Source organism: Diabrotica undecimpunctata, chromosome 8 (genome assembly GCF_040954645.1).
Source record: "Diabrotica undecimpunctata isolate CICGRU chromosome 8, icDiaUnde3, whole genome shotgun sequence".
In the NCBI taxonomy this organism is placed as follows: Eukaryota; Metazoa; Arthropoda; class Insecta; order Coleoptera; family Chrysomelidae; genus Diabrotica; species Diabrotica undecimpunctata.
The window spans coordinates 13,687,314-13,701,126 of NC_092810.1; the positions used below are offsets into that span (position 1 = coordinate 13,687,314).

Sequence of the window (13,813 nt, forward strand, 5' to 3'; positions counted from 1 at the left end):
TTTTGACATTTAAATCTTACCAAACTTTTCCAACTGTATGACCTTCGTTAATCGAGGTTTCATTCAAATCATATATTTTCCGTTCAATGTTGTGAATTTTACGTATTTCTTTTAAATATTTTCTTCTCCACACAATAATTTCATTTTTTTTTTCAATAACATACTTTTTCTGTTGCGTTTTCCACATCGAAAGTCTATTTCGAGCATAGTCCTGATTAATACTCTACGAGATATTTTAGGTAAGAAGTAATCGTTTTTGAGCTACTTAGAAATTTTTTCAGTGTTGGAATTTCATCTTGAAGGTAAAATAACTGAATTTTTTGTCGAATAACACTACCTGTTTCGTCATCCAAAACAATGTTTTTTCTACCTCTATTCTACCTTCGCCTTATATATAATTGCCTACATTTTAACAAGAACTTTTTAGAAAACAGACCGTGAGCTAACAATCGTTTTTGCAAAGAACAACAGGAAAAATTGGGACTACCCGAGGCTCATATATTAATAGCCTTAAGCTTTTATGATTTCTATTAATAACATAATAAAAAAACCTTATGAAAACATTATAATTATAATAAGCAGATGACTTTGCTCTTTATTATGTATTACAAAATTAAATTTTTTTTGTCAAAATCAGTTTGCATCGTGTTCTCTAAAAAAAATCTTACAACCAATTCCAATCTTAAAGTTTTTATTTCTTTTCTCTCATTCAAATTATGTATGCAATTCTCATGTATGTGGTGTCATAAAGAACTTACATAGACTACGCAGTTGGTAGATATTATCTTGCAATAAAAAACGTAATCTAATAAAAATATTGTTAAATAGACACTGAAGCCCTAAATACTCTACTCTACTAACAATCTAAAGAGCTTTAATAAGTTTAGAACAGAGAACTTGTAGAAGAGCATATCTAAATTCATGTCCAAAGTACTAAATCTGTTGACATTTGATGGTGGTTAATACCTCTCTGATGAAGAAACATCACACTACAGTAGTAATGGGCGATTTTAATGCCAAAATTGGACATGGATGTGTGGACGGTTATGTGGGTGACTATGGATTAGGAGAACGAAACGAACGAGGAGACCGTATGGTACAATTTTGTCAAGCAGAGGAGTTAGTAGTTGCTAACACTCTTTTCAAGTTACCTAATAGACGACTGTACACATGGAAATCTCCGAGTGACACCAAAAGTAGAGTAGTCAGAAATCAAATTGACTTTGTCCTTGTTAGACAAAGATTCCGCAACTCTATACTCTCAGCTAAAACCTACCCAGGAGCAGATATAGGCTCGGATCACAATCCTGTAGTAGTCACATTAAGAATAAAACTAAAGATCATTCAAAAACACATACAGAAACAAATTGACGTGAGAAAACTGAGTGAACAACATATAAAAGAGAAAACAATAGTGAACATCAAAGAAAATTTACAAAATATAGAGAAACTGAATAGAAATACTGATAATATAGACCAAAAATGGGAGAATATTAAACATGCCGTAATGCTGGCAGGGAGAGAAAATTTAACACCGAAAGAAAGGAAACATAAAGAATGGATGAATGAGGAAATACTACAGTTGATGTGTGAAAGAAGGGTACACAAAACAAATAATCCGATAAGATACAAAGAAACAGATAAACTGATAAAAAAGAAAATAAGAGAAGCTAGAGAAAGATGGCTAAGTGAGCAATGCCAGGAGTTGGAACAACTGGAGCGAAAATATGACTTTTTTAATGTGCACAAAAAGATTAAAGAAATGACAGGAAGGAGAAGAACAACACAGACAGGACAGAGCAAAGATACAGATGGTATACTTATAACAGATTTACAACAAAAAATGAATCGATGGACAGAATACATATCACAACTTTTTGATGACAAAGATAGACAAGAAATCTCAAACGAATATACAGATGATACAGGGCCTGATATAATCAGAGAAGAAATAGATTATGCAATCGAACAAGCGAAAAGTGGTAAGGCCCCCGGTCCTGATGAAATTCCGGTAGAACTGCTCAAACTTATGGACGATGAATCTATTAAAATACTCCTGGATCTATTTAACACAATATATAGAACTGGAATAATACCTAGGGAATGGCTCCGTTCGACCTTTATACTACTGCCAAAAAAGGCAAATACAAGGGAATGCAGCGAATATCGTACGATAGCTTTGATGAGTCATGCTCTAAAACTGTTCTTGAAAATAATCCATAATAGGATCTATAGGAAATTAGACGTAGACATCAGTAACACTCAGATGTGATTCAGAAAAGGGCTAGGTACAAGGGAGGCTCTGTTTGCAATGAACGTTCTCTCACAGAGATGCTCAGACATGAACCAAGAAATTTACACCTGCTTTATTGATTTCGAAAAGGCCTTTGACAAAGTACAACATGAACCACTAAGACAAATTCTAATAAAGAAAAATATAGACAGCCGAGATATTCGAATTATAAGCAACCTATATTGGAATCAAACAGCAAATGTGAAGGTTGAGGGTAGGCTAACAGAAGAAATTTAAATCCGTCGAGGAGTCCGGCAGGGATGCATCTTGTCGCCACTTTTATTTAATCTGTATAGTGAAGCTATCTGTGAACAAGCACTCGAGGAAGAAGATCTTGGTATGATAATAAATGGTGAGACGATCAACAATATAAGGTATGCTGACGATACGGTTCTCCTAACGGGAACGCTAGTAGAACTACAACATCTCGTTCAAAGTCTCAATATATACTGTAACAGTTACGGCTTGAAAATTAATTTGAAAAAACTAAATTTATGGTAATCACGAAATCAAAGAACATCAGAGCTAATCTTGTAATAGACAATACAACGATTGAGCGTGTGTCCTGTTATAAATATCTAGGTGCTTGGATCACAGACGATACTGATCAAACAAAAGAGATTAGATGTAGAATAGAAATCGCTAGATCAGTCTTTAATAGAATGCGCAAACTCTTTTGCAATCGTGATATCAATATAAAGTTACGAATACGAATGCTGCGGTGTTATGTCTTTTCTACCCTGTTGTATGGAGTAGAGGCTTGGACACTAAAACAGTTGACCACAAAAAACATCGAAGCTTTCGAGATGTGGTGCTATAGGCGCATTCTCAGAATATCATGGATGGACCGCGTCACTAACACGCAAGTACTCCAAACTTTAGACAAAAGATGCGAAATTCTAAATGAGATAAAAACTAGAAAGATGGAATACTTGGGGCACATTGTGAGAGGTGAAAAGTACGAACTTTTAAGAAATATCATGCAGGGCAAAATTAAGGGCAAAAGAAGTGTGGGAAGAAGAAAAATATCGTGGCTTCGTAATCTACGTGAATGGTTCGGGTGTAGTTCGATTGAACTTTTTAGGCGCGCTGCTAACAAAGTCGCAGTGGCCATGATGATTTCCAATCTCCGCTAGGAGTGGCACGAGAAGAAGAATACCTCTCGGATATTTTTTATTTTTCTGAGGACCACTCATTTATGACTCGGTCAGTTCACGGGATCTTAACTGTTCTCCGATAAAGCCACATTTTAGTGCTTCCAATGCTTCCAATCTTCGGCACATATCTTCGTTTAAAGTCCACAATTGAACACAATAAAATAGAACAGAGAAGACGTAACATCGCAGCATTCTTACTTTTATACCAGGAGGAGGTTCTGGCTTTTGAAAAATGCACCTACTTGATTAAAGGTTGATCTAGCTTTTCCGATGCGAGCTCCTATCTTCTGGTAGTTAGTCCATTTTTCATTTATTATTGGGCCTAGTTAGCTGTACTGCATTACTCTTTTTACTGCTATTCGACTGACGCAAAATGATCTTCTGTTATCTTTTTCCAACCAATTTTCTCAGCTTTGTTTTCTACGTTTATATTAAGTCCATGTTGTTGACTGTAATACGTGATTTTGTTTCAAAGGTCTTGTAAGTCTTCTAGCAAAGTGGATATGGTGTTACCCTATGGTGTTATCTGAAAATCTAATGTTATTTAGTGGGTATCCCTTCAGTAGAATGCTTTTTATAGTTTTATGCAAAGCTTCGGCCAAATTTTCTTTCGGAGTAGAGATTAAAAATTAGATGGGACAAAATACTGCTTTGCCTCACTTCACACATGATTTTCACATATTCGGTGTGCTCATCTTTAATTCTGAGATTTACTGTAAGACTTAATATAATTACATGTACACCCAAATGTGTGTAGTGTGTAGGTGGGTAGTGGGTAAGTACTCCTCCACAATCCCAGTGAAGGATAGACTTACTTCAGGGATGCGACCCTGCCCTACGCGAGCCTTGATTGTCTCTCAACTCCTATGGAGAGAAATCATGTCCTAAACCCATTCCTACCCAATACCTACTATCCTACCAATTTCCCAAACCAACTCACCAACCCGCCTGGCAAGCGTGGTGTTTAAATGCCAAAACCCCTCAGCATGAATAGACATTCAAGAAAAGGGCCCTCAGTCCCCGGCAGCTCGCTAGTTCCCAACCAAGGTAGCGGTAGGATTCACGGACAGCGGGCAGAGGGTGCAAAGAATCTCCGGGATGTAAGAGGCTACCAAGAACGACGAACGCTGCACATAATTACGTATAATGTAAGAACCTTATCCAAAGATGAAAAAATGACGGAACTGGAGGAAGAACTCAGATATGTGAAATGGGATATTATAGGAATTAGCGAAGTCAAAAGAAGAGGTGAAGATCAGGTCAAACTAAAATCAGGCAACATATTCCACTATAATGGGGAAACAGAATCGACAACTGGAGGAGTAGGTTTATTAGTACACAAAAAATTACAGAAAATGATACAGAGCATTGGCTGCATTTCCCCAAGAGTTATGTATATAAATCTAAGACTAAATAAGAGATACAATCTGAAAATAATCCAGGTATACGCCCCCACCAGCGATTACGAAGATGAGATTGTTGAAGCCTTCTATGAGGAAATCGAAAGAGCAAAAAAGCAGGAACCGGCCCATTACAATCTGATAATGGGAGATTTTAACGGGAAACTCGGAAGGAAAAAGGACGAACAAGAAGTAGCAATCGGAGATTTTGGAATCGGAGTAAGAAACGAAAGAGGCGAAATACTTACCAACTTTCTACTGCAACACAAACTGTATGCAATGAACACCTTTTTTAAGAAGAAACAGAGTAGAAAATGGACGTGGGTTAGTCCAGATGGAAGAACTAAGAGCGAATATGATTATATAATAACAGACAAGAAGCAAATTATTCAAGATGTCACTGTACTTAATAAACTATCAGTAGGAAGCGACCACAGACCAGTAAGAGCTAGAATAACGATAAACCTACAAAAAGAAAGAGCAAAGATGATAAACAGTGGCAAACGCATAGTTTGGAATTCACCAAATCAGCCAGAAGCGTACATAAAAAATATAGCAGAAACTTTACAGAGTAATAATCCCAAACCTCTAAGTATCGACGATCATAATAAATTAATTACAGACTCGGTTAGAAACGCACAACTCAAATTTTGCAAGAAAAATTACACCAAAAGTGAAAAGATTAGCAAAGACACAAAAGCTCTCATGGAAATACGACGAAACCTAAGCGAGAAAGAAAAGGGAAACAAAGAAGAATATAGAAAACTAAATAAAAGAATTTCAGCGGATATTAGAAGAGATATAAGAAGATATAATACTAATGTAATTACTCAAACAGTAGAAAAGAACAAAGGTTTAAAGATAATGAAAAGAGAACTCACACAAAGTAAAAAAGAAATATACAAGCTAGAAGATAAAGACGGAAAGGCAACAACAGATAAACAAAACATTCTGAAAATAACTAGAGAGTTTTATAAAGACCTCTATACCAGCAGAGACTTTAACACTCACGCAGAAATCTGCGAATAAACTAAGAGTTACACAACGAGCCATGGAACGTGCAATGCTGAATGTGAGCCTCCGAGACCACATAACAAACCGACAAATCAGGCAAAGATCAGGAGTTCAAGACGTCATCGAAAGAACCACGAGACTTAAGTGGAACTGGGCAGGACACTTAGCCAGAACACAAGATGGACGATGGACAAGACGAATTATGGAATGGAGGCCCAGAAATTATAAAAGAAGCCGAGGACGACCACCGACTAGATGGACCGACGACATAAAAAGAGTAGCGGGAAACTGGCTACAAGCGGCCCAGTGTAGAGAACACTGGAAAGAACTGAGGGAGGCCTATGTCCAGCAGTGGACGGGATTGGCTGATTGATGATGACACCCAAATACTTTTAATCCAGTACCATGGGCAGTTTTAAATCCATCAATTAACCATATTAAGTCCTCATCAATGTTTGGACTTTTTAGTTCTCTTCAGCGACCATATTGGCAATAATAACTTTTTTACAGCAACTCGAAACAGATAATCAGATGTCTCTTGATACTACTCCCACAGATTTCGGAGCCAGGGTGTTCTTCTTCGGCCTGGGCCCTCTTCTTCTGGCCATATTACCCTGTATTATGAGATGTAGAAGGTTATACCTTTCTAGATGTCTCATTACATAGCCGAAATATTGTAACTTTTGAATTTTTATTCTTTTTGTTGCTTCTGTACTCTTTTTCATTCGGTGTAAAACTATTTCATTTCTTATTTGATCACCACAACTTATTTGCAATATTCGTCGGTAAATCCACATCTAAAAGACTTTTAATTTTCTCAATATTGTTTCTGTAAGAGTCCAGCTCTTCATGTCATTCAGCAATGTATAGAATAGTACCGTATTTATTTGATATTACGAATTTTCTTCAGTCTATAGAAGGCGACTATGGTTTTTTTAATGCGTATTCTTATTTCTTATAAACGCTGTAAGAGCGTTTTCTTCTTCTTCTCATTCATCCCATATCTTTTTTTCCCAATATTCCTGGTTGGCTTGATTTTGTATAAGTTAACGAACTGCTTTTCCCAGTTTTTTTACTGATTTTAGGTCTTACTCTTAGTTTTTTGCTGTAACATTTATATTTTTAACATATTCTTGTAGTGTTGTGTTGTTTTTGTTACTTTCTTCTATTGCTGCCATCTGGACTCTAATCCATTTTTATTTTTTCTCCTTGTATCGTTTTACCTGTTTTTCTCTTTTGTATTTATATAGTTTGTATATGTTTCAATTATTATCCATTTCATCCATACTTGTTTTTCTCTATGCTTTGGCTTTGTCTTCTTCATAAAATGACCATTTTGATTTACTTTTTTGCCTTTGTTTTATTGTTTCCTTTGTTGCCTCTATTACGCTTGTTTTGATGTTGTTCCAGTGAGTTTCTACACACAAGGTTACTGTTTACTACTTCTGTTTTTAGCTTTTCAAGATCAGCAATTACTAATAATATGTGGTCTGAATTAGATGAATTGTTTGACAGACACTCCTAACTTTGCAATATAAATACGGTATATAAAAAATTAAGTTTCCTTATTTATATTTTATTTTATTATAAAAAAAATAAACTAAATAAACCTACTAATACGTTTACAGTTAGTATTTATTATAGCCAGTGGTGAGGCAATTATCTTATTTAGCTAATCTTCATACAATAAAACTGTCGGCTGACTGGAACATCCCCCAGCGCAACAGTATCCATTATTCCCCTTTCTAATTCAGTCATGTTACCAAAGAAATGAGAAAAAGGCCGTTTGGATTTTAGGATCGCATAAAGTGGGCACTTTATAATCATTATCTGAGAAACGTGTAGACTGGACAATTTCAGCTTATATAGCGCTCCTTGTCTCTAATACTTTATCTAGATTAAGTGGCGGAATTGTAAGGATTATCTAATTTCCTTGTAATTACGGGAAAAAGTGGACATCTTTACCGATTCTGGTGGAAGGAAAATATATAAACAGGGCGAAAGCGGAAGAAATAGTAAACTGTTGAAAAAAAAAGTAATTAATGCCAGCTTTCGGTTGCGTCGCAGACTATATAAAATGTGGTAATAAATATAAATTACCTTTTTTGTCGGCTGCGTTTGGTTTTATTCGATAAATTAAGCAGTCAGGCCTCGTTTCCTTGCAATTTTTGGCCCATAAATTAAAATTAAAAATAACACTTTGATTCTCTTTCCTCTGATTGTACTCTATTCACTTGTAAAACGAAACAACTGTAATCTGTCAAAGTATTCTTAACCTTTCAGTAGACGCAATTTAATTTTGTGTATAAGTAGTCGCACACGGTCTACTACACCGGTCATAAAAATAGTCCTCTGAATGCATTTTGCTTAAATTTCAATACTAAACAATATTTATTAATATTGACATATTTTGTTTATTTAAAATGTGTATTTACGTAGCACAAAAAATAGTTCACAGTTTTTGTAATAGTTTGAGTTATTCTTTTTTACTAAACAAATCATAATTGATTTAAAATCAGAACATAACATAGAAGTCTTCAAGAATTATCTTAACCCTTAACTACCATGGCCAAAAATAGTAACATTTGTACCATAGCAGGGTCAAATTTGACCCCCATTGTTTATTGTATCAAAAAATATTCTTTTTTTAACTTGTTTTATTTTAAATTATTTTGTTTACAGCTACTTTTACATTTATATAAAATAAACGAATTTGGTTAATTAGGTATAACTTTATTTAAAAAAAACTTTTGTATTCAGTCAAATTAACATAGCTATGCACTTTCTCGAATTATAAGAAAAATATTAACAATGTGCAGTTTTTTTATATCCAATGGTGAAATCTAGGTATCATAGCTCCTACCTAAAATAAAAAAAATCGATTTAGATTTCGTATCTCAAAAATGACAAGCATGATTTTACCTTAATTTTCAACACAGCTTATGCATAACGTCCGTATGCGGGAATGATTTTTGCAAATAAAATCTCGACATTTATCGCACGATGAGCATTCTTTCTTTTGGTTTTTGGAATATGGACATATTTTACACCTTCCCATCTTTTTTCGTCGTTGTGGCTCTGGATTTGCCGCAGGCATTGGTTCCTGAAGTCCGGAAACTTTAAAAATGGCACTACGAATTTCTCTCGGTAAACAAGTTTGCTGAGCTCTACGAGTTAAATGGGCCTTAATAAGTTCTTGATCTAAAGTGGTTAGAAACAATCTTCTTTCCATTATTTGATTTTGCTGAACTCCATTAAAAATTACGTTAGCATTTAATCCTACAATGTCCAAAATGCGAAACCATATTACTTGAGGCCATCTACGAGTTCTTCTGCCAGTTTTATAGCATGCACATTTCTTATCCAATGAATCCACCCCACCTTTTGTCTCGTTGTAAAAATTTATAATCTCTGGCTTTCCATTAACCATTGTATTGGAATGATGCATAGTTGACACTAACAACACTGCACGATTTTTCTTAGGAACAAAAGATACAAGGCTCTCGCTTCCTGTAAAACCAAATAAGGCAGAATTAGGTGGCCTGTTTTTTTTTGGGTTGAAATTCAGCAAGAACCTCATATTTCTTTTTAGAGTCAAGATATGAAATTTTATGGCTTCTCAGTTCTTTTATGAGCTCAATGGACGAAAACCAATTATCTGCTGTTATGTTTCTATTTGTACCAGAAATTGGTGGAATAAGTGTCAAGACATCTAGAGTGGAGATGGATAACTTTTTTGGATTTGCTCTGCGTGTATCTTTTCCAGTATATATCAAACCATTTAGCAAATAATGTGTCTTAGAGTCTACTAAACACTGCATTTTCAGACCGTATTTGTCTGGCTTATTTTTGAGATACATCTTGAATTGGCACCTTCCTCTAAATGCAATAAGCATTTCATCTATTGTGAGATATTCACCACAGCTATAATTGGACTGGCAATTAATTATAAAACATATTAAAAATATTGGATATAGCTCAGTGCGCAATACGTTCTTGTCTAGTAGCTGGGTCGTCAAAACAAAGGCTTCCAAGCAAAAAATAAAATCGGTTTAGTGACGTGGTTAGCAAATAAAGACCATAAATCTTCATTATTGGATTTAAATACCGCAGCTAAATATAATAAACCTAAAGGCCTTTAATTCAATTATGTCAAGATGATTGGTATATTGACACGATAAATTGTGTAAATTATATTTAGAAGCCATATTAGTTATTCATTCATTGGTTTTCTCAAGAATTTCTTGCAATATATCGTGGCTAATAGTACATTCCCAAGCATCAACTGGTTTTTCTGGCATACTAGCTCGAGCTTTTCCAATAACACCAGGTAAATGACTAATTAAATTATGCTTACGTGTACGAGAAAAGGTGGGAGAAGTTTTAGACCACTTGTACCTATTTTTGCCATAAAACACATCCCTTGAGTCAGCTATATCACTTTCTTTACCCGAATATTCATTACCAGTTTCGGAATTATTAATTTGCCAATTTTTTTCGTCATCATCGTGCCATTCCTCTTCACTGTCTGTTTCGTGATCACTGTGTTCACTAGCCTGGTCTAAAAACTTACTGTCGCTATCTAGTCCATTGTCCATAATTTTTTGTCCCTCCTCTTCAAGTTGTTTCTGTGTCAGAGGACGTTTATTGCGACTGCACCCCGCCATTTCAAATTACTCGTTCACTGCACTAGAAACACCTATACCATAAGCGGGTTAAAATTGACCCTATGCGTGCCTAACTCTGCAGTAGTAACAGATAAACTAACGGAATTTTCGTAGATCGATAAATCACCTACCGGTCGAAGATTAGCAGAAAGCGCGCAATGCTCAATCTATGTTTCGGTAGCGAAACTTGGGATTAAAAACGCGGGGGGTCAATTTTGACCCCGCCATGGTACTTAAGGGTTAAACAAAAACAAAATATTATTTCACTAAGACTTATCACAAAAAATATAAGAGATGGCAAAAAACATAGTAAAATTAAGCCGGAATATTGTTACAGTCATTGCAAATTTTATTTATATGTTCCAAACAAAGATACTTTTTAAAAATCGAACAAAAATATTTCGTTTTCCGATTCCTTTTTTATCCACAGTAACCACACCTTTCAATTGCTCCCGGAGATCTTTGAACTGGCACGACATCTTCATCCAAATGACGGATCTCCTTTAGTCAAATTCTTATTATCTTGGGTATATAGACATTTTGGCTTGGACTCTTCTGGTGGTTGTAAATAAGGCTAAATGCTGCATTTGTCAAAACTTCTAGTCGGGTCTTTGTGGAGTTTGGAATGTTACGATTGTAAATAACAAAAAATTTTAGGCCACCATAGGCCATCTTCTACTACAACGTGCCACATAATATTGTGAGCAAAATTTATCTACGATATCAACACCGTTTTTTGTAATGTTATATGCTAATATGACAGTTACAGGATCATCGTCGTTCCCATGGTGTAAAGTGGAATATAACAGAACGTTTTTGTTTTTATTTGGTTTATATGACACTAGTGTTCCTGTAGAACCAAACCCAAATGTACTAGAACCAATAGGTCATCCTTGATTGTTAGATGAATATGCATATAGGAATTTGTTTTCTGTTTACTTTTATTTTTTCCTTCTTCTTCTAAATGTGTCTTTCTTCTAGAGATGCTGGCGACCACATTGACCCATCTTATTCTATACACAGCAGTTTGAAATAAATCAGTTGAACGGCTGTGTGTGCAAACTCGCGTATTTTCAAAAAAAAAATATCCCGTTTTAAAATTTTTGAGCAAAATTTATTAAATTTTGCTCGTCACTATATATATATTTGCCTCCTGCCGTTGTCTCTAAAACTTTCCGATCGAAAGATTGTATTTATCATTTGCTCTATAAAACCCTTCGAATCCCCTGTTTGTCTTTTAATAAATTCCCTTCAAATAAACCCTCTTCATTATATTTAAGTGCCTAAACAAAATTAGGAACCCTTTTGTTTAGGCACAATTAAACCGGACAACGTTGCCGGCCTACTGAAACAGCGTCACTCAATTATCACACCACAAATTTTAAATTATCGGTGAAAGATAATTTTCAATGGACAGCTAATTTCCAAATGATAAGAAGCGAGAATATTTTAACATTCTATTATGGCGTGCTGCTTTTTATTTTAATTTTCGCTGTCTTCATATATTTTAAATTTAAACACCAAGTAATATTCAATAATTTTTAAATGTTATCACAAGAAAAAAAAATTTGTAAAATAAATAAATGATTTCATTCTATCCAAACCTTAGTCCAGTCGTTAGAAATTGTTGATCTCGAACAACGAGACGAACAAGCTGAATTGAGGAGTTTGACTGGTATAAGAACGATGCAGATTCGATAAAAATAAAAGAATTGTACGTCTTTATGGATCTGCCTCCTCACTCATTTGATGCAATAGGAGTGCAGCTTCAGACCTGCATCCTTTTTGCACCAAACGATTGTAAATTTTCGGTGATTTTCGTATACAATGCAAGGTCATCTTATGTTGGCGCTGGGCCGGCAGGGCAGCTGATTTGTTTTGACTTGTCGCTATCATTACTGCGTGGCGTGCGTGGAATTACTTAATTTGATTAGATATGCAGACGATACAGTAATTCGGTCAGATAATATTGGAGGTCTCCAAATTCTGCTTGATCGTATTCACGGGGTAGGAGAGGAAATGGGCAATAAAATAAACTCAAACAAAACCAAATTTTTAGTGTTTAGTCGTGACCCACATCCCCATGCAAAGCATCAATTAAACGGAGTTTAAGTTGAGAAAGTTTACAAAATGAGATATTTGGGAACTGTGATAACATACCAACTAGATCCAGACATAGAAATAAAACATAGAATAGCAATGACTAAAACTACTTTTATGAAAATGAAGTAATTTCTTTGCAATAATCATTACAGTTTAGAACTAAGACAAAGAATAGTTTAGTGCTATGTTTGGTCCGTACTTTTGTATAGTTAGATGCTGTGGCTTTATTACATTTCGAATTACTGGAGCAAACTCATTAGTAGTGACAGAAGTCGAGCTTGAAGTTTTATTTGTAAGATTGGTTGAAATGGTTGTTTCAGAAAATTGTGGTGATATATCAGTTTTATTAGAATTTTCTGCAGTTGCATCTAATGGAAAAGGAGCTGATAGATTGGAGGATATTGCTTCCGAAGTTTGTGAAAACGGTATTGCCGCTGAATGAGGTTGATTGAAAGTGTTGCTATGAGTAGGAGTATTAGTAATTTCTTTGTCATGGAGATTTGTAGGTGTAGGTGATATGCTCGAATTTGATAATGGATAACTTGATGACTGCTAGGTGTTTGGTACCTTGTGTAGTATACTTGTTGAAGCTGCTTGATTGGGTACTTCATTGTTTGACTCAATATGAGTTGATTCAGTTACTGAATTGTTATCGCATTGGGATGATATGTGTCCTGTATTTTTGCAAATAAAGCAGGTGAGTGTACCTTATGGCAAAATTATGCGGTAAGGTGTTTGGTCGAAATTTATTAGAATAGAATCTGAAATTAGTGATGTTATGGGGCTTATATAAACTTGCCTGCGAAAGCTCAATATGTGACTATATTCGGAAAGAGTCGAGCTAATTTTCAGAAATGTTATTGAGCAAAGAAGCTTTAAACCGATATTCTGTAATTCAACTAATACTTGATGAGGAATTGACGGGCAGACTCCAGACAAGACTAGTCTTTCTGCTGGAGAGACAAGTTTTCGTGCTGTTATAACTTCGCCGAGTACTTTTATAGAGCCATGTTGTATCATGAAGTTATTTACTACGGTTTTGTTTGCCAACTACATGCAGATTCTATTATGAGATAATCTAGATGAAAAAATAATATTTTTATAATAATTACGTATAGATGACATATTTTAGTAGTATCTAGTAGATAAACACTTTAATTTTAATAAACTATTTAATAA

The 13,813-nt window shown here is 35.0% G+C and overlaps 1 protein-coding gene across 1 annotated transcript in view; it reads right to left on the minus strand.

Annotated features, from left to right (window-relative positions):
- The window catches only part of LOC140447199 (uncharacterized), a 717,844-nt gene that overhangs the window by 7,620 nt on the left and 696,411 nt on the right, over window positions 1–13,813 (minus strand). The gene's annotated exons all lie outside the window — the stretch shown is intronic.